The sequence below is a fragment of the Aquarana catesbeiana genome, linkage group LG11, assembly GCF_042186555.1.
Source record: "Aquarana catesbeiana isolate 2022-GZ linkage group LG11, ASM4218655v1, whole genome shotgun sequence".
In the NCBI taxonomy this organism is placed as follows: domain Eukaryota; kingdom Metazoa; phylum Chordata; class Amphibia; order Anura; family Ranidae; genus Aquarana; species Aquarana catesbeiana.
In genome coordinates, this window is record NC_133334.1 from 207796374 (window position 1) to 207817763 (window position 21390).

General features: G+C 43.4%; 1 protein-coding gene across 2 annotated transcripts in view; it reads left to right on the forward strand.

Moving 5' to 3' along the window:
* The first annotated feature begins 389 nt into the window (after window positions 1-389).
* Window positions 390-21390, forward strand: part of LOC141112398 (uncharacterized) — a 157962-nt gene continuing 136961 nt past the window's right edge. For both annotated transcript variants that reach the window (XM_073605213.1, XM_073605215.1), the window contains exon 1: window positions 390-695. The gene's annotated coding sequence lies outside the window, so the exon portion shown is untranslated. The remainder of the gene's footprint in view (window positions 696-21390) is intronic.

Below are 21390 nucleotides of genomic sequence, written 5' to 3' on the forward strand. Positions count from 1 at the left end.
CTTAAGAAATATATTGGTATATATGGATTATCACCATTCCATCTTTTGTCATATTTTTTGTTTTTCAGCTCCTTTTGTCTGAAGTTAAACTCCTATCGATGCTGCAATGAGCTATTCAGAGTTTGTAAACAATGATTCTGTTTTAGCACAGCTGAAAAGTAATCATGCTACTGATGGGAGGAGACTAGAGCTCCACCTGCTGTCCAGATAGAAGCAAAATATTAATATGAAATATTTCATATTTACTATATTATTTTTTTAATGTTATGTTTTATTTCCTGACCATAATAAATTAAAGAAAGCATGTAGAAAATCACACTCTGTTCCTTTTAAATATTTCTATTTTTTTATTTTTTCACAATGTGATATGCCAACATGCTGCTGAAAGAGTGTGTTGGTGGATCATATGCTCAAAAGGATTACACAAGCTTGCAAGCATCAAGGTTTACTGCAAAAAAGCAATTCAAATGATATACACATAGTTGGATCACCAAGCTGTTAATTAGGTAATGGCAATCCTTAGGACAATTCTCAGGGTGGACCAACTGCCCTTCTGATTTTCAATTAAATCAACCAGCTTCCAAAGAGACCAGTGTTGGATGGACATTCTCTTGCTATACTGGAACTACCTAATATTCTAATTCACTTGCCTGAGAAATAACCACATGATACCTTCGGCTATTCCTAGGAAACAGGTAAAAAAAAATATTCTATTATGATAAATGTATTTTATAAGATAAGTTCGATACACCACTGTGGGGTCAGTTCTCGAATGGTTATTGCATGTGATAGCTGTGTTTCCTGAATATTTTTTGGAAAAATTAAATGCAACAATAAGAGTCAATTCCTCAAAGTAAAATATTGAATTTGCTGTAAATACTGCAAATTCACAAAATATGTGAGGTAAATACCACATAAAAATTGAGATAAATCATTAAAAGTCAATTCACTAACATAAAAACACATTCGTTATTTATCTCATGGTGTTGATATTTTAGGAATGTACAAAATAACAATAAGGGGAACGCTACACTGGCCAGTAAGTTAAAGAATATGATGTACAAGTGTGGAAATGTTAGGATCGGTCTGTGTATATGCAGGTGTTGGAATGCGTGTAAATCGCACACGTACCCGCAGGCAAATCTGAAAACCAAGAGCTCCATGCGATTTCATGTGGCTGTGATTTTTAAAAAGGTGCAGAGACCAATTTCCTCAGTTTCCCACTGGTACAGCAGCCCATTCAAATGAATGGGCTACTGTGCCTCTACAAACGCGAGCTGCACCAATTTCATAGGTGTGAACCTAGGCTTCTATTCAGGAAAGTAAATAATTGATATCATTGCACCAGAGGAAGATTGAGAATTAGGGTATTTACAGGTTACACTTTAGCATGTTAGATTTCTGTTAAAGCAGGACATTTAATAAGCACATTCTGAATAAATATCCCATAAACTTGGTTTTACTCAATAAATGAAATGTATAGATTGTGTTTTCAGTATCCTTTAACCAAACTAAAATACAACATCATTCTGTTTTTTTTTTTTTCACCCCCATATAATTGATTTTAGGGCTAATGGCTGACAGCTAAACAGAAAATGACTAGTGCTACCAGTCTTCGTTTAGCATTTTAGGCAGAAACCAAAACTATTGTCATGTAGAAGTGATAAAGTACAGTTGAAATTATCCATGAAACTTACAATAAAAATTCCTGGGGATGAATTATATGCTTTTATTTTCATGAATTTTTAAATTGTTTCTGCTTCTGTGATTTTGAGATGATTAAGGGTCTATTCACACCAAGCTGGTCTGTTGTGGTGCATTTAAAGCAGTACTATACTCACCCTGGACCCAGTTATGCGGCATCCTGGAGCTCCCTGCAAGCCGCTGACATTTCTTGGTGGCCGACTTCTGGGTCTTGGTTGCCAGCTGCTTTTATTGGCTGGGCAAGGGTGACGTCAGCTTCGGCATTGCCAAATTTCTACAGTGATCTGAGCATTTCAAGCTCACCGTACTGAGGCAGACAGGCAGGTAAGTGACTTTAAAGCAGAAGAGAAAGCATGTCTCCTCTGCATTAAAAAAAATCCTGCTGGCCACCATATACACTTGTAGGCAGATGGCGTACTGTATGTTTCGTTGGCATTGGGCTGCCCAAATCAGGGGGAAAAGGTTAAATGTTTTGCTGCCTTTCACGATGTGTTAGCAGCCGTTCTCTGGGGTCCATAGAAGGGAAGAGGTCCAGATAATAGGGGGAGGGGACACAAAACTATGTATATGTGCAGAGACTTGCTGGGACCTGTGGTCCACACTGGAACCCCCAAAGACATGGACTTCTGAAGAGCTAGAAGCAGTCCCTGCAATACAACAAAGGAAAAGAAACACAGCACCTCTAAGTGCAGTATTGGTAAACCATGTTAAAACGCGTTTTGTATGGCCTGAGGAAGGAGCAAGCATGCTCCGAACGCGAAGCCACCTCCTCTCACCCTGCACCCGGAAGTGACGTCATCTCTGATCGCCCCTGTGTTCCCTGCTGATAATACTTCATATTCCCATCGCACACATTCCTGGATGAACTCAAGAGTATGGGTGCTGCAGCAACAACCAGCTGGATACTGGTTCAAGTCACAATGAAGATATTTGCCAGCACACCATGGAATGACGTAGATAGCGTCCAAACCTGTAATTTATTGCATGATCACAACACAAGGAGAGTGCAGCGTTTCGGAGTCACGCAGGACCCCTCCTCACATGCCTGACGAAGGGGTCCTGCGTGACTTTGAAACGTTGCACTCTCCTTGTGTTGGGATCATGCAATAAATTACACGTTTGAACGCTATCTACGTCGTTCCATGGTGTGCTGGCAAATATCTTCATTGTGTTCCCTGCTGTTCTCATAGGTTGCGAATGCTGGAAACCACCTGCACGAGCTGTCAGCTGCACTTCAGAGACATGGACGTTTAGGAGAAAACCACCTGCGGATTTTGCTGCAGGATTACTATCATGCTTGTGTTTATGCTCCCTTTGTGAGTAGTTTTACTTTTGACTTATCATTAAATGGTTTACCAATACTGCACTTAGAGGTGCTGTTTTTCTTTTCCTTGGTTTAGTTAGGAGAAAGATGTTATTGCATGTTATACATGTTGTGCCAAGTTTACAGTAAAAGTTGATTCAACTGCTCAGAGCCTGGTCTAAAGTTATTCAAGGAGTGCATATTGAGTATTGGTGCCTTCTTAAAGAACATGGGTAAATTACAGCAATCTGGGGTATGGGTAACATCCCTATGACAAAGGTTCATTCAGCAAGACCAGGAGGAGGAGGTAGTTGCCATGAGTAATTGCAAGGAACAACAGCAACCAGTCATTGGTGTGGTACATGGTTAGGTGACAGATCTTCCGGTAGCGAAGGGGGACCCTATTCTGTTACTGGAAGTGAGGTACCAGAGGTACACTGACTGGTGTAGTGGGCAGAGGCTCAGCCTGTCCCTCTGAATGCAACACATATATCAGTACAAGTGTGTAGGACATGGAACAAAGCAGCTTAAGGAGGAACCCCATATTTTGGTACTACGCACATGTTGCTCACCTTTGAGTCAGAGAGCCGCCTTAATGTTTGATTCTTTACATGACCATGGCCCTGTCTGGTCTCAGGCATAGGTGAGCACGCCTTTGGGTGAAGAGTTATCTCACGTGCAAGGGTTAGTGACCCGGTTTGTCATCTGGCGTAGCCCAAAGAACCCCAGGAGTATGCAACTCAGAGCAGTCAGCATGGGTATACCGTCAGACCACCCAGCACCCATCACTACACCTACCTACCCCCATCCCCCACCCCATACAGGCTATCGTTTTCCTATACCCACAGTTGATCAAGAAGAAGGGGGGGGAATAATGCATGATCCAATTTGCTCCAGCGGGGGAAAAATTCCTTCCTGATGCCAAAGGAGGCAATCGCATATTCCCTGAATCAACTTTACCTAATAGTATCCAGTTATATTATGTGCATTTAGGAAATAGTCCAGGCCTTTTTTAAAACAAGCTACTAAGCTGGCCAGAACTAGCTCTTGAGGGAGAAAAAGAGACACTACAAGTGTTTTGACAAAGCACTTCTATAGTGTGAAACGCGTCAACCTAGCTGCATTTCCCCTGCCTGTACCCATCCAATGCTCTTAATATTTATGCTTCAATAAAGACTTTATACTTTACTTTCTGTGTGGGTGTGCTGCCGATCCAAAGATTCTCTGTTCCATAGCTCTTGAGGGAGTCTATTCCACATTTTTACAGCTCTTACTGGATACATTCACACCATATGCCTTGGAAGGTGCTGGGCAGCCTTGCTCAAAGCAGTCCCAAAGCATGGACAAAGCAACTTGCCTTATGTCCTTTTTGTTTTGGTTCAAACTAAGTAACTGTGTTGGTGTGTGCTGAAAAAAGTGGAACATGCTGTAATTTTACAAGAAACAGAGGGTGCAAAAGCCTAGCGCAGTGATGGCAAACCTTGGCACCCCAGATGTTTTGGAACTACATTGCCCATGATGCTCATGCACACTGCAGTGTAGATGAGCATCATGGGAAATGTAGTTCCAAAACATCTGGGGTGCCAAGGTTCGCCATCACTGGCCTAGCGCATTACCTTTGTGATAACCTTATTGATTAAAAGTATATAGATGTATACTGACAAATAGCAACATAGACATCATTAGTTCTGAAGAAGAGGTGATCTCCCCTCGAAACATGTCACCCGTTTGGAAATCTTCACACTTTTTGGAACTTGCCCAGTGGATGAGACTGTTTGGAGTCAATTGTGGATTGTTATGTGCCCATGTGATTTTGCCACTTCTGAGTATACATCTATATACTTTTTATCAATAAAGTTATCACAAAGGTAATGTGCTAGGCTTCTGTGCTCTCTGTTTCCTGTTTTTGCAGTTTGTCTTTTAGGTTTCCCCGACCGGTTATCGGAGGGCAGCATAGCCGGCGCAAAGATCTGATTAGCTCACAAACTGAAATTTGCCTATTTGCCAACACACCTTTTTTTTTTTTTTTTTTTTTTTTAAATGCAGGAGATTGCCAACTTTTTACCACATTTTTACAAGACCAGATTGCGTTGAGCAGTGATGTAAAAAATGTAATAAAAAGTCATTTTGTGATATAGTTAAAAAAAAAGAAACTATAAATAGTGCTATTCATTGTACCAACTCACCACCCCTACCTACCCCACACCAGCAAGTATGTGTTATACAGAGCATACCGCTACACCAGCTGGGGTTAATGGGCCCTGAATCTCAGTTTAGTAAATCGAGCGCCATGTTTTTCTGAGAGGTTAATGCACATTGGAATACTAGTAATTTGGGCTCTATGTAAGCAGGCCCAAAACTTGTGCTGAGAGTAATACCTGAGCTTCTATTGGTCTCTCCTTCTGCCATGCTCATCCAATGCCTTCAATACTTTGAGCCTTTGACTGGTAACATGTAAGCAGGACCGATGACCTCTGTCTGACCTTTTACTGCATACTTGTTACGGACCAGTGAGTAAAAAAGTTCAGAAACCAGGAACAGTCACGCAACTAGTCTATTCAGAAAGAGGTGGGTAATGGCAGCTTACATATTTCTCTCCGCTGAAATTTTTCATATCCTCACATCACTTTATGAAATCAGGCACAGTGAGATGCAGTTTCAATGTCTGGATGAAGCTGTGTTGTAGTTGATTTTAGAGACCACATACTATAAATGTACAGTTTGTGCTGTTTACATTGGAATTTATAGAATATGTTCAACAAAAATAATCATTTGCTGTCATGAGGTGGAAAGTGTAGCAGAAACTCCAATCATTCAATTCAAACTAGCTACACAGCAAAATGTAGATTGTGCATATCCTTAAAAAACTCCAGGCTAACTATAACATTTATTTTAATGTTCATTCTGAAATACTTTACCGCTCATCTACTTCTAAAGGGATGCAGACACTGCAGCTTTTCTCATTACTGCCCTGGGATTGCCCCTGGAGGTAATAATCAAGTAATATCTTTCTATTAAGAAATCAATTTTTAGAAAGAACATTGTAAAAACAAACAGCAATTTCTTTGGAACAGAGAATAGAATGAAAGTGCCAAAGCCTTTCTAATGCCCCGTACGCATGGTCGGATTTTCCGACGGAAAATGTTCGATGGGAGCTTGTTGTCAGAAATTCCGACCGTGTATAGGCTCCACTGGATATTTTCCATTGGAATTTCTGTCACACAAAATTTGAGATCTGTATCTCAAATTTTCCGACAGCAAAATCCATTGTCGTATATTCCGATCGGTGAAACAAGAAGGGGCGGTGGGACTTTAAATGAGACAGTTGACAGATTGGGGTTGGGAGTAAAAATACAATTTATTGCGTATGATTCGTACCGATATGTATTACATGTGGAAGGTTACCTGTGCATGTGCACCAAGTATATCCTATATACATACATGCATAAAAACAAAAACAATACAGAATTCCAGCAATGAGTAACTAACACATATATCATGTGGGGATTGTACATATTGAGACTGGGAACCACACAACATCATGATGTAAAAAAATAAGTCTAAAAATTGATGCATAAATAATTCATAAAAGTAGGATCCTAAAGAACGCACAGTGGCTGCATCCATCATGTCCGACGCGTTTCTGTGAAATACACTTCTTCAGGGGCGGATGCTCTAGGATTTCTGAAATAACAAAGTATAGTAACATCAGGAAGTAGACTAGCTGGTAGCCAGAAAGGACAACACGTCAATTTCTGGATATTAACATACGTGGCCAAGCTATGGTGAGGTACAGGTACTGGGTCAAAAGCGTTGCCCCCCTCCGGAGCTGAGGCGACAAGGGATCCAACACACGACAGACGCAACCAGGCATCCTCCACTCAGTGCATATCAACTCCTCCATAAGGTGACCAATGATCCTCAATGGATGGGGAGCATGTCTGAAATGGATAAATAAATCCACTAAGATGTACCAAAATTGTTGAGCTCAAAAGGTGGAAAAAGTAAGAACTTTAGAAAAATGGTCATAAATATATATAATACCTTGGGGTGCTGGAAACAGGAATTGTCCAAAAAGTGCGGCGTCTGCATGTGAGTGGAGAGGAGGACTGCACGAGAGGAGACGCCTGATATGCAGCCCATCTGCATCGGCGATTGCCACCAACGTCACGCCGGGCCGACGAGGCGTGGGGAGTGGCCCCTGCCTGGGCAGTGAGAGTCCGCCCATGACAGGCGCCCTCACGTCCAGCCATGTCGGCACGATGGAAAGGTCTACTCCCGCACAGCGGCGCCAACCAGTGATGTCACGTGCAGGAGTGATGCGTGGCGCTGATGCGATGTGCGGCACCCACCCGACCCCCCACACCAAACCGACCCCCCCTGGGGTGGACGTGGAGGGGGTGGGGGGGCCCGCAGAGCGCATCGCAGCTCCGGATATAGAAACAAGAACATGGCCCAGGACTTGCCACCATGCTGGAGGATGTATACAGTGACCCAGGATGAAAAACAACATAATGTTGCAAAAAACTGTGTGTAGACCAAAAGGTTCACTAACACACATTGAAACCCCAAACAAAGCTAGGCAGGGGATGACTGCCTGCTACTGTCAACTGTCTCCATCCCAAGTATCAAGTATCAATGGAAGGTTTGGGACTTTGAGTGAGGCACGGGGTAGTACCTCCATCCCGGATTCAGAGAAACAAGAAGGGGCGGTGGGACTTTAAATGAGACAGTTGACAGATTGGGGTTGGGAGTAAAAATACAATTTATTGCGTATGATTCGTACCGATATGTATTACATGTGGAAGGTTACCTGTGCATGTGCACCAAGTATATCCTATATACATACATGCATAAAAACAAAAACAATACAGAATTCCAGCAATGAGTAACTAACACATTTCTGAAATAACAAAGTATAGTAACATCAGGAAGTATCTGGCTACCAGCTAGTCTACTTCCTGATGTTACTATACTTTGTTATTTCAGAAATCCTAGAGCATCCCCCCCTGAAGAAGTGTATTTCACAGAAACGCGTCGGACATGATGGATGCAGCCACTGTGCGTTCTTTAGGATCCTACTTTTATGAATTATTTATGCATCAATTTTTAGACTTATTTTTTTACATCATGATGTTGTGTGGTTCCCAGTCTCAATATGTACAATCCCCACATGATATATGTGTTAGTTACTCATTGCTGGAATTCTGTATTGTTTTTGTTTTTATGCATGTATGTATATAGGATATACTTGGTGCACATGCACAGGTAACCTTCCACATGTAATACATATAATAATAATTTTGTATTTTTACTCCTAACCCCAATCTGTCAACTGTCTCATTTAAAGTCCCACTGCCCCTTCTTGTTTCTCTGAATCCGGGATGGAGGTACTACCCCGTGCCTCACTCAAAGTCCCAAACCTTCCATTGATACTATATTCCGATCGGTGTACATAATTCCGACGCACAAAGTTCCACGCATGCTCGGAATCAAGCAGAAGAGCCGCACTGGCTATTGAACTTCATTTTTCTCAGCTTGTCATACATATTGTATGTCACTGCGTTCTTGACGTTCGGAATTTTCCGACAAGATTTGTGTGACCATGTGTATGCAAGACAAGTTTAAGCCAACATCCATCGGAAAAAAATCCATGGATTTTGTTGTCGGAATGTCCGATCGTGTGTACGCGGCATAAGTTTCATTCTCCTTTTGAGAAGAGGCATTTAAGAGGGAATATGACAACCTCATATAAATACATACAAGGGTACCCCTACTGTATCACTTTACCTGTCACTTTTTTATTTATGTTATGCTGTTCATTTTATTATTATAATTATGTTTCCTGATTTAAGCTTAGCCATGATATAATTTATTCATATTTTTTTTTACCTTTTCACACCAGGGAAGGTTTCTATGTGCTTTCTAGGCTCCTCCTATTTTCTACTATTTTCAACCTCTTTCCCTTTCATTCATATAGCATCCTAATGTCTAGGCAGGGTTGCTCCTAAAATTACATGCCAGGTATAGTTGCCTTGGCCAATTGTTAGGGAACAATTGATTTTACCCTAATGCCGCATACACACGATCAGATTTTCCGACGGGAAATGTTCGATGTGAGCTTGTTGTCGGAAAGTCCGACCATGTGTATGCTCCATCGGACATTTGCTGTTGAAATTTCCACCAACAAATGTTTGAGAGCAGGTTCTCAAATTTTCAGACAACAAACTTTGTTGTTGGAAATTCCGAGCGTGTGTACACAAGTCCAACACACAAAATTCCACGCATGCTCAGAATCAAGTACGAGACGGAAGCACTCAGTCTTGTAAAACTAGCGTTCGTAATAGAGATAGCACATTCGTCATGCTGCAAATTTTTAAATCTTTCAATGCAGCGCATTCTCTTCTTCTTTAGAATGCTAGAATAATGAAGTTGCTTTGCTGCTGATATTCACACACACAGTTCTGACAAACGGATTTCTTAAGAGTTCTCATGATATCCTGAACAATCTTTGTTTTTGTTTTGTTTTTCTCAAGATCTACATATTTTTTTTTTTTTTTTTATATAGTGATCTCTATAATAATTTTTGTCTTATTGTGTGTCAAGTTACCACAACACCATTATTATCTTTGTATTTTTTAACCTCAAAGAGGTTGGGTGGTGTTGGTGTCCCTTGTTAATTTGACATTTGTATTTTTGAAATGTATCTGCCTACTCACAAACAAACTGTCCTTTTTGAAGTAAAACGCATAGCCAAGTATTTATCAAAACAAAAATTTATTAGGGGTCCTATCAAAATAAAGAGGAAGGCAACGCTGGAGAAACAGTTGGAGTTGGGGAAGCCTTTGTACCCCAGGGCAGACATCAATTATTTGACAAGCCAAATTGGAAGCCTGAGGAGTCCATTTAATAGGGAGCACAATACGGTCCAGGACTCCAAGAGATTGGGAGCAGCAGCGGATGACATATTTGTCCGGAGGCTGTGGTCTTGCAACAGCCTGCGTTTTTTGCCAGACCAGACTAAACCCAGCCCATCACTCTCAAGACTTCCTTGCACGCTTGCTTCCAGGCTGTGGCGTTGGAGGTGTTTCTGGAGGTGGTGGAGGAGTATGGTCCAACTCACATACGTGGCTTTTATTGGTGAGTTGGCTCCTCACCCCCTTATTTAGGGCCTGAAATATTACCTCCTCACAGATGAGGCATTGGCCCTCCTCCATTACTTGCATCTTACTGGCCGTCATACACGCAAAAGCCTTCTGGACACTAGGGGTGGTTGTGAGGACCGCAGTAGCCTACCGAATCAAAGAAGTCGCTGACTCCTCCAGGTTCTTCATCTTCTTGGTCCTTTTTGTTGGAAGGCGGAGGGGAGGAACCTGGGATTCAGTCAGGCTACTGGGCACAGCCACCTCCTGGCTGCCACTTTCCACGGCCTCCTCCTGGCTGAGACTTTCCTGTGTATGAAATTGAGACATAGCTACAACTAAAGGGAGACATATATAAAAGAGACCAAAAAAGCTGCACACCCCGAAATTGATTTGTTTAAAGTATTTTTGGATTCCCCAGTGGGGCTTTAAAACAGCAAAGTACAACATTGCGAAAATCATTGATATTGGTGTTGTGAAGACTTCACAACACCAATATCAATGATTATTGCAATGTTGTACTTTGCTGTTTTAAAGCCCCACTGGGGAATCCAAAAATTCTTTAGAAAATGGGACATAGTTTTAGTTTTTTGGTCATCAATCACACACAATTTTGAGCTCATGACTGTTGCAAATTGAATGTTACCAAATAGAAAAGACTATCCTTCTGACCCCAGCATTTTTCATTCTTGTCCCAATCATTTTTGGCTACTACTGTCTATTGATATGTAAACCACTTTGTTAAATCAGAAATTAGTGATCAATAAGAACATCTAGTTAACATCATTAAGTTTTTGACAAGAAGTATGTTGAACAATGCTAGACCTGGCTCAAGCTGGGCTCCTCCACATCTTCTTCCTGGGTGGAAGGCCAAGGTTGTACGTTGGACGCCTCATCTGATGTGGAAGAAAGAGTGGAAGGAAGTGTGGCAGGAAGGGTTGAAAGCGATGTCCTGGGTTCACTCTGGTCTGACAAAAAACTTAGTCTGTCGTAGTACCAGAGCCTGGGGGGGAGATTACAGTCGTAAACTTGATATCCTGGAGACTTCTCCCCATTGCCAAGTACTACAAGGTGGCGACGAGCCTCTGCTCGGGAGTGAAGGCTTGCCACATGCAGGTGTCCTGCTTGGTAATATAAGGGGACAGCAAAGCCAACAGACGGTGAAAAACGGGGTCCGTCATACGGAGATAATTCCTGAAATCATTAGGATTATTCTCCCGGATCTCCAGCAGCAAAGGCATGTGAGAGAATTGGTCATGCTGGAGCAACCAATTCTTCGTCCATGAACTCTGAGCTGACGAGAGGACTTTCCCTTATATCTCCTGACCTGTTTGTCCTGACGGTGGTGACAGGATATAACAAAGCACGGACTGGCATGGGTGCCTTGTAGAAGATCCTGGCCAGAAGAACCTTGCAGTAGGTGCTGAGCAGCAATCGAACTGATAAGCTGACCAATGTGAAGACACAGCAGCAGGTGCAGAACCATGGGCAGTAGGGATGAGCTTCGAGTGTTCGCTCGTTCAACCGTTCGTCGAATTACGAATGATATGGGCCGTTCGCGCCAAATTCGAGTGGCGTGTCACGGCCCATAATTCACTGCGGCATCGCAGTGCATTGCTGGCTGATGATTGGCTAAGTATGCACTAAGACCCGCATGCTTGGCCAATCACAGCGCCAACTGTACAGAGAGCCGTAATTCACCTACTGACAGGCAGGCAGGTGTATTTACAGCTACCTGAAGAAAATTGGTGGTGTTCTTCTGATCCTATTAGCTACAGTATTTACAGTTAGTGTAGTGCGTCCTCTGCACAGTGTGCACCTAAAGCTACCTGAAGACAATTGCTGTTGTTCTGCTCCTATTAATACTACAGGCAGGCACCTACAGTATTTACAGTTAGTGTACTGTGTCCTCTGCACAGTGTGCACCTAAAGCTACCTGAAGAAAATTGTTGGTGTTCTTCTGCTCCTATTAATACCACAGGCAGGCAGCTACAGTATTTACAGTTAGTGTACTGCGTCCTCTGCACAGTGTGCACCTAAAGCTACCTGAAGACAATTGCTGGTGTTCTCATACTAATAATACTACAAGCAGGCAGTTGATTCTGCTAGCTGCAGTATCAGTGTATATATATACATCCCAGCTTTGTGCAGCTACATCTCACTGCAGGCCATTAGTATGTCTGGAAGGCCAACAAGGAGAGGCAGACAGTCACAAACCAATAAAAGAGGGAAAGCAGGCTCTGTGTCTAGAGGCAACAGTGCTGGTCGTGGAGACGCTGCATCCTCATCAGCACATGGCTGTGGGACATGCTTGTCCTTTTTTTCGGCAGCTGGCCGTGTTGAGCTGCAACATGCGGAAGACTTGGTAGAGTGGATGACCAAGCCGTCCTCATCCTCCTCATCCTCTCTCACCCAGGCTCAGGGTACTTTGTCTGGCAAAGCATCTGCCAACGCGGCCTCTTCCCTCGGCTCAATGGCATCAGTCACTCCTTCCCTAGCCCCACCATGTCCTCCTGAGGAGTCCCCCAAACTGTTTGACCACAGTGTTGGGTACATGCTCCAGGAGGATGCCCAGCGTTTTGAAGGCTCTGATGCTGGTACCCAGCTAGAGGAAGGCAGTAACATGAGCCCAGAGAGAGGGGGTGCCCAAGAAGGACAGCAATCTGGCAGTCATGTTCCCCCAGCTGTAGCATACTGGCAGGTTTGCTCCAGTGATGAGGAGGGAGGGGTTGGTGAGGTCACTGACTCCACGTGGGTGCCTGATAGGAGAGAGGAGGAGGAGGCACATCACCAACGAGGCAGGATGCCCTCCAGGGGCCAGCTTAAGGGCAGCACACCGACTGCATCACACCGCAGAGCTCCGCACATGCAGGGCGCTGCTGTCTTTGCGCGTTATTCCAAAAGTTCTTTGGTGTGGGCCTTTTTTGAGACGAGTGCATCAGATCCCACCGCTGCTATTTGCAATATATGTCTCAAGCGTATCTTGCGTGGCCAAAACGTCACCCGCTTGGGCACCACATGCTTGACCAGACATATGTTGACCTGCCATGCAGTTTGTTGGCAAGCGTACCTAAAAGACCCACACCAAAGAACAAAGAGAACCTCTCCTTGCTCCTCATCAGCTGGGATCTCCAACCCCACTATACCTTCAGTCCTCTCTGAGACCTGCACTGAGAGGAATGAAGGTGTAGAATTAGGTGTGTCACAGCCAAGTACTTGGGGGCAGTCTGCTATCGGTACACCGACGTCAGATTGTACCAGGCAAATTTCCCTACCCCAGCTGCTGCACCGCCAAAAGAAGTTCGCTCCCAGCCATCCACGTGCCCAGCGGTTGAATGCTAGCTTGGCAAAATTGCTAGCACTTCAACTGCTGCCTTTTCAGTTGGTAGACTCTGCCCCCTTCCGTGAGTTTGTGGAATGTGCGGTTCCTCAGTGGCAGGTTCCCAAACGCCACTTTTTCTCATGGAAGGCGATTCCGGCTCTCTACCGCCATGTGGAAGGCAATGTCTTGGCCTCGCTGGACAGGGCAGTCAGCGGTAAGGTGCATATTACCGCTGACTCATGGTCCAGCAGGCATGGACAGGGACATTACCTATCTTTCACCACACACTGGGTAACTCTTCTGGCAGCTGGGAAGGATGCAGGACAGGGTGCAGTAGTGCTGGAGGTTGTTCCGCCACCACGCCTCCACAATTCTACTAGTGGTGATTCTGCCACACCTCTCTCCTTCACCGGTGCGGTGCTTGAGCTGGTGTGCTTGGGGGACAGGAGCCACACTGGGGCAGAGATTGTCAGCTCTGCAGGGGCAGGTTCAGAGGTGGTTGACGCCACCTCAGCTTAAGGCAGGTATGGTGGTTTGGGACAATGGCACCAACCTCCTTTCGGCCCTCCGACAGGGACAATTGACCCATGTGCCCTGTTTGGCTCACGTCCTTAACTTGGTGGTGCTGCGGTTCTTGGGCAGGTACCCAGGCTTACAGGATGTCCTGAGGCAGGCCAGGAAAGTCTGTGTGCATTTCTGCAGGTCATATAATGCCAGTGCTCGGCTGGCTGACCTCCAAAAGGAATTTAACCTGCCCAAGACCCGCCTAATTTGTGCCATGCCCACCAGGTGGATCTTAACGTTAGTCATGCTGCAGCGGCTCCACACGCAGCAGAGGGCCATCAATGAGTACCTATGCGACTATGGCACCAGGACAGGGTCAGGGGACCTTGTTTTTTTTCCTCACGCCAGTGGGCTATGATCAGGGATGCATGCACTGTCCTGTCACCATTTGAGGAGGCCATGAGGATGGTGAGCAATGACAGTGCATGCATCAGTGACACTGTACCTCCTGTCCACCTGTTGGAGCACACGCTGCGTGGAATAATGGACAGGGCACTTGAGGCAGAACAGAGGGAGGAAGAGGAGGACTTCCTTACCCCTCAAGGACCCCTTTATCCAGACAGTGTTCCTGCGTGCCCGCCGATCACACAGGAAGAGAATGAGGAGGAGGATTGTGTCAGCATGGAGGTGGAGCCTGGCACTCAGCATCATCAGCAGTCTTCAAGGGATCATTTACAGTCCTAAGAAACCCATGGACTTGTACGTGGCTGGGAGGAGGTGGCTGCGGATCATGTCATCCTTAGTGACCCAGAGGACTTTGGACCGAATGCCTCAGCAAACCTACGCTGCACGGCCTCCCTGATCCTGCAAAGCCTGCAGAAGGATCCTCGTATTCGCGGTATCAAGGAGAGGGATCAATACTGGCTGGCAACTCTCCTTCATCCACGTTACAAGGGTAAGGTTGCGGACCTTATCTTGCCGTCGCAGAGGGAGCAGAGGATGAAACATCTTCGGGGGGCCTTGCAGAAAGGTCTGTGCAACGCGTTCCCAGAGACTGGGAAGTTACAGACTCCTGTTCCTGGACAACGTGTTGCTGAGGCTTCGGTCAGTCAAAGAAGGAGCGGTGGAGAAGGTGGCCGTCTGACCGATGCGTTCAGACAATTTTTTTAGTCCGCAGCCCCAAGGTATGATCGGTTCCAGCAACCATCGCCAGCGTCTGTTTTACATGGTGCAGGAATACCTAGGGGCAAGATCTGACTTGGACACCTTTCCCACCAAAAATCCTCTGGGTTACTGGGTCTTGAGGATGGATCACTGGCCAGAGCTTGCACAGTATGCAATTGAGCTACTGGCCTGTCCTGCATCCAGCGTTCTTTCGAAACGCACATTCAGTGCTGCTGGAGGCTTTGTAACCGATCACAGGGTGGGTCTGTCCACCGACTCAGTCGATCGACTGACTTTCATAAAAATGAATTAGTCTTGGATCACCACTAGCTACCAGGCACCTGATGCTGATGTAACCGAATAATTTTTTTTGAAATGTGAGATCCCTTCAAGACTGCCTATGCTGATGCTGAGTGACCATCCTGTTATGCTGAGTGATTATCCTCTTCCTTCTCAATGATCATGCTGATAGCTTGTAAGAACATTTTTGGTTCTGGGCGCCGCCACCAGTGGCTAAGGTCCAATTTTTCAGCCCCTGTTTAACAGGGGCGTGTAATTACAATTTTTGATGCAATATTTTGCAAGAGGGTTCGTTGCTGCGCTCAACTAGAGTATCTGTAAGGGGCTGCAGTGTTGTGGCACCAGCACCAGTGCCCAAGGCCCAATTTTTTCTGCCCCTGTTCAACAATGGCATGTAAGTACAATTCTTGATCTAATATTTCACAGCAGGGCCCGTTCCTACGCCCACCAAGAGTAACTGTGAGGGCTTACAGTGTTGTGGCAACACCAACACCTAAGGCCCCAATTTCTGCAGAGTATATAGGGCAGGCCCCTACTTTCAAACATCCAACTTACAAATGACTCCTACTTGCAAACGGAAAGGAGACAACAGGAAGTGAAAGTGTGAAAGTTATAGCATCTTCGAAATATACGCTATACTTATAATGACTGTGATCAACGACTTACTTTAATAGTGTGGCGGGCATTTGGGCAAAAGACACTAGCTGGCTTGGAGAACACAAACGGACTGACATCGCTAGTAACTCTAATACAGTGATCAGTGATAATATGGTACACTGTACTAATGACTCTGGCTGGGAAGGGGTTAATATTAAGGGGGAACCAAGAGGTTAACTGTGTGTCCAACAAATGTAATGTGTTCTGCTTTTACTTACTGATCTGGCTAGCAGCCTGATCACCGTTCTCCATACACAGAGTTCTGTGTGTTTTATAAACACAAACTCTGTGCTGTGATTGGACACAGCCAATCAGCAAGTTTCAGCCGAACTTGTGCTGTGTCCAATCACACATCTGCCAGAAGAAAGCTGACAATGTACATGTCTGCACCTGCTGCCCATTCACAGTATATTTACTGTAAGCAGTCAGCAGGTGGTTAATTATTCATTTTTCTATTGGTTAAACTTTCTACTTGTGGGGTTTCTTTCTAACTGTGTGTAATGATATTAAATCCTTTTTAAATATAGTTGCATAGTTGGTCAGGTTGAAAAAATACAGAAGTCCATCTAGTTCAACCAAGGGGGAAAAAAAAGTCATACAATCCCACCCACAGTTGATCCAGAGGAAGGCAAAACCCCCAGCAAAGCATGATCCAATTTTATCCAGTAGGGGAAAAAGTTCCCAGAGGCAATCGGATATTCCCTGGATCAACTTTACCTATAAATGTTAGTATCCAGTTATATTATGTACATTTAGGAAAGAAATCAGTCCTTTTTTAAAGCAATCTACTAAGCTGGACAGAACCACCTCTGGATGGAGTCTATTCCACATTTTCATAGCTCCTGCTATTTTTTTCTCTACCTTGAACCCAGCTGCTGCTCCTCTGTGCATAATAAATACACTTTGATCATAAAAGATATGATAACAATGAAGCAGCACCATTGCCAGCATGTTTCATTTCGGCTGGTATTTTTGAGAACACTATAGAAGAGACTGTGCTTCCAATAAGGACTAGACACTGTGTTGACTGACTGAGCTTTATTTCATATTTTTGGTATTTAGCCGGTTCCCGACCGGCTCACCTACTTTTACTGTGGCACAATGGCACCGCTGCGCGAATCCCCGTATGGGTACGGGGTCCCCTTTAAGAACCGCTAGAGGGTGCACGCATGCCTGCTACGTGGCGGGGGACGCGTTGCGCATGCACGAGAGCCAGCACGGGGATTTGTGTTAGTAAACACACAAATCCCTGTTCTGTCAGGGGAGAGGAGACATATTATTTGTTCCTATTCAGTCCTTTTCCCTCACTGTTAGAACACATCTAGGGAACACACATTTAACCCCTTGATCGCCCCCTAGTGTTAACCCCTTCCCTACCAGTGACATTTACACAGTAATCAGTGCATATTTATAGCACTGATCGCTGTATAAATATCAATGGTCCCAAAAATGTGTCAAAAGTGTCCGATCTGTCCCTCGCAATGTCGCAGTACCGCTAAAAATCACAGATCACTGCCATTACTAGTAAAAAAATAAAGAAAGAATAAAAATGCCAAAAAAAAGTTAATCTTTCCCATAGTTTGTAGATGCTATAACTTTTGCGCAAACCAATCAATATACTTTTTTTAGTATGATAAATACTAAATATAAATCGCTTATTGTGATTTTTTTTTTTTTTTTTTCCAAAAATATGTAGAAGAATATATATTGGCCTAAACTGATGAAGAAATTAGTTTTGTTTTTTTAATTGGGGGATACATATTATAGCAAAAAGTAAAAAAAAAAAAAAGTTTGTTTTTTTCAAAATTGTCACTCTTTTTTTGTTTATAGTGCAAAAAATAAAAACCGCAGAGGTGATCAAATACCACCAAAAGAAAGCTCTATTTGGGGCTGAAGTTGTTATTATAGTTTTCCTGTATTTGTTTACTTTCATTACTTTCACATTTGCACATATATTTATTGGCAATAGTGGTGCACCATGTATTTCTATAAAAACATTGTAATGTATAAAGTTCACCCGGAGTGGATGTTTTCGCTAAACAAAACTTACGCTTCAAATAGAGAATTTAAAGCTGACCATTTTTTTATTTTTTTTCATAGAATTCCATTTATTATTTGAAGAGTTCCATTTATGTCAGGTTTTATTTTTCTCTAACTCCATTGTGGAGAATTTCCAGAATTTATCAGTGATCCATGCTCTAACATCCAATAATAGACCCGCTTATATAAAACTGTCCTGCCACAGGCCAATTTCTATTAAGTTCTCATTAAAAATTAGTTGACTGTAGATGATAAAGAAATATAAAATTAGCCAGCTGGGGGGGCAAGTTTTTTTATAGGCAGGATTGGCAGGAATATGCTATAGAAAGAAGTACAGGCAGGTGTTTCACTACAGGAATTAGGAGACCACAGGTGACACGGCAGTATAAATTTGTCCAGCAGCAGCAAAGTTTTAGGCTAGGCGCATAAGTAAAATTAAATAATCAAAAAAATCAAGTAAAGGTAACAAAGTGAAATATTATAAAAGCTGCAAATTCCTATATGTGACACAAACACAAAACATGAACATTGTAAAAGTATTGAATCGCGCTAATGACAAACAGATGTATATATAAGTGGTAATTAAATCACCTTTAGAATCCAAATATATGTGTAAAATCATATATCATATAAATATGTAATCGATGAAACTGACATCAAAACTACAATCTTAATGTGCAACAATAAAGGAAAAAAAAATAAATAAATTAAATAATAAAGAAAAATTGATGTGAGTCCATATGTGAAAATTATAACACCCGTGTGTTGGATTAAATGAAGTGAAGGTCCTGTTGAATGAGGACAAAAGTGCTTGGGTCCACCACCATGTGTAGAGTGACTGGCCGCTTACCAGAAGCCCATGACCCCCCCGTTACAGAGGGTCTGAGTAAGCTGTTTAGATCTTATTGCTCTGGACCACCATAAAGCCGAGATGGAACGTTGGGATGAAACATCAAGGACCTCGGTGTAGATGGATGGATCAACAGAAAATCTGGTTCTCAGCAGAGCAATAGGATCAAAACAAATAAAGTATACATTCACATGTAAAATCAAAAAAGAACGCTCATGGAAAGAAGTCTGGAGCACCGGCCGGATGCTCACAGACAGCCCGTCCTGCTGGTATCACAACATCAGTGGAAGGTGACGCAAACAAGTCGCTCAGCCCTACGCGTCGTTTCGTAAATAGATTACGTCTTCCAGGGGCACCTGTGCACCCCAACCCCCCCAAATGACCCCATTTTGGAAAGTAGACACCCCAAGCTATTTGCTGAGAGGCATTGTGAGTATTTTGCAGCTCTCATTTGTTTTTGAAAATGAAGAAAGAAAAGAAAAATGTTTTTTTTTTCAATTTTCAAAACTTTGTGACAAAAAGCGAGGTCTGCAAAATACTCACCATACCTCTCAGCAAATAGCTTGGGGCATTTACTTTTCAAAATTGGGTTATTTGGGGGGGTTTGTGCCATCTGGGTATTCCATTGCCTCCAAAACTATGATAGGCAGTGAAGAGTGAAATCAAAAATTTACACCCTTAGAAAGCCTGAAGGCAGTGCTTTGGGGTCCCGTACGCGGCTAGGCTCCTAAAAAGTCTCACACATGTGGTATCCACATACTCATGAGAAGCAACAGAATGTATTTTGGGGTGTAATTCCACATATGCCCATGGCATGTTTGAGCAATATATCATTTAGTGACAACTTTGTGCAAAAAAAAAAATTGTCTTTTTCCCGCAACTTGTGTCAAAATATAAAATATTCCATGAACTCAACATACCTCTCATCAAATAGCTTGTGGTATCTACTTTCCAAAATGGGGTCATTTGGGGGGGGGGGGGGTTGAACTGTCCTGGCATTTTATGCACTTTTGATTTACAGAGGAGGTCTACTGCTAAAATTGCTGCCCTCGATCTGACCTTCGCGGTGATACCTCACATACATGGTACAATTGCTTTTTACATATGACGCCAGACCGACGCTTGCGTTCGCCTTTACACGAGAGCAGGGGGGGACAGGGGTGCTTTTTTTTTTTTTTAAGTATTTATTTTGCTTATATCTTTTATTTTTAACCCCTTCCCGCCGACCGTACGCATGTGTGCATACTCGGCTTTCGGGGGTTATACCGGGATGATGCCCGCAACTGCAGGCATCATCCCAGTACCGTTGTTTAGAGCCAGCGATTGGCTATCCATGTATAACAACCGATGCGGCTAAAAGCTGCTCGGCTGTTATACCGGAGCATCGGGAGGGGACTCCCCCCCCCCCCTCCCACCGCCTCCCGCCGCTCTTACCGGGCCTCCCGGTCGATCCGGAGGCTTGGTGACCAATTCGATGCCTCCGGCAGCTGGGGGCGGGCTGGAAAAAAGTTGTGGGCAGCTTCGTTCCAGCCTTCAAATTGTAAACGCGGAAGCAACGTCATGACGTCACTTCCCATTTACTCGGCTGCCAATGGCGCCATTTTTAAAAAAGTACACAGTATTCAGAATCGCTGTTTTCAGCGATCTGAATACTTTGAAGTGTAAAGGAGGGATGGGGGGTCTTTTAGACCCCCGATCTCTCCATAAAGAGTACCTGTCATCACCTATTACTGTGACAAGGGATGTTTACATTCCTTGCGACAGCAATAAAAGTCATCAAAACATTTTTTTTTTTAAACACAATTTATGAATTTAAAAATAAATAGAATAAATAAGAATTTTTTTTTTTAAAGCGCCCCCATCCCCGCGAGCTCGCGCAGCAAGAAAAACGCATACGGAAGTCGCGCACGCATATGTAAACGGTGTTCAAATCACACATGTGAGGTATCGCCGCAATTGTCAGAGTGAGAGCAATAATTCTAGCACTAGACCTCCTCTGTAACTCTAACCTGGTAACCGTAAAAAATTTAAAGCGTCGCATATGGAAATTCTTAGGTAGTTTGTCGCCATTCCACGAGTGCATGCAATTATAAAGCGTGACATGTTTGGTATCTATTTACTTGGCGTAACATCATCTTTCAAATTATACAAAAAAATTGGGGTAACTTTACTGTTTGGATTTTTTAAAATTCATGAAAGTGTCCCTTTTCCAAAAATTTGCGTTTAAAACACCGCTGCACAAATACCGTGTGATATAAAATATTGCAACAATCTCCATTTTATTCTCTAGATTCTCTGCTAAAAAAATATACACAATGTTTGGGGGTTCTAAGTAATTTTCTAGCAAAAAATACGGATTTTAACTTGTAAACACCAAATTTCAAAAATAGGCTTAGTCATGAAA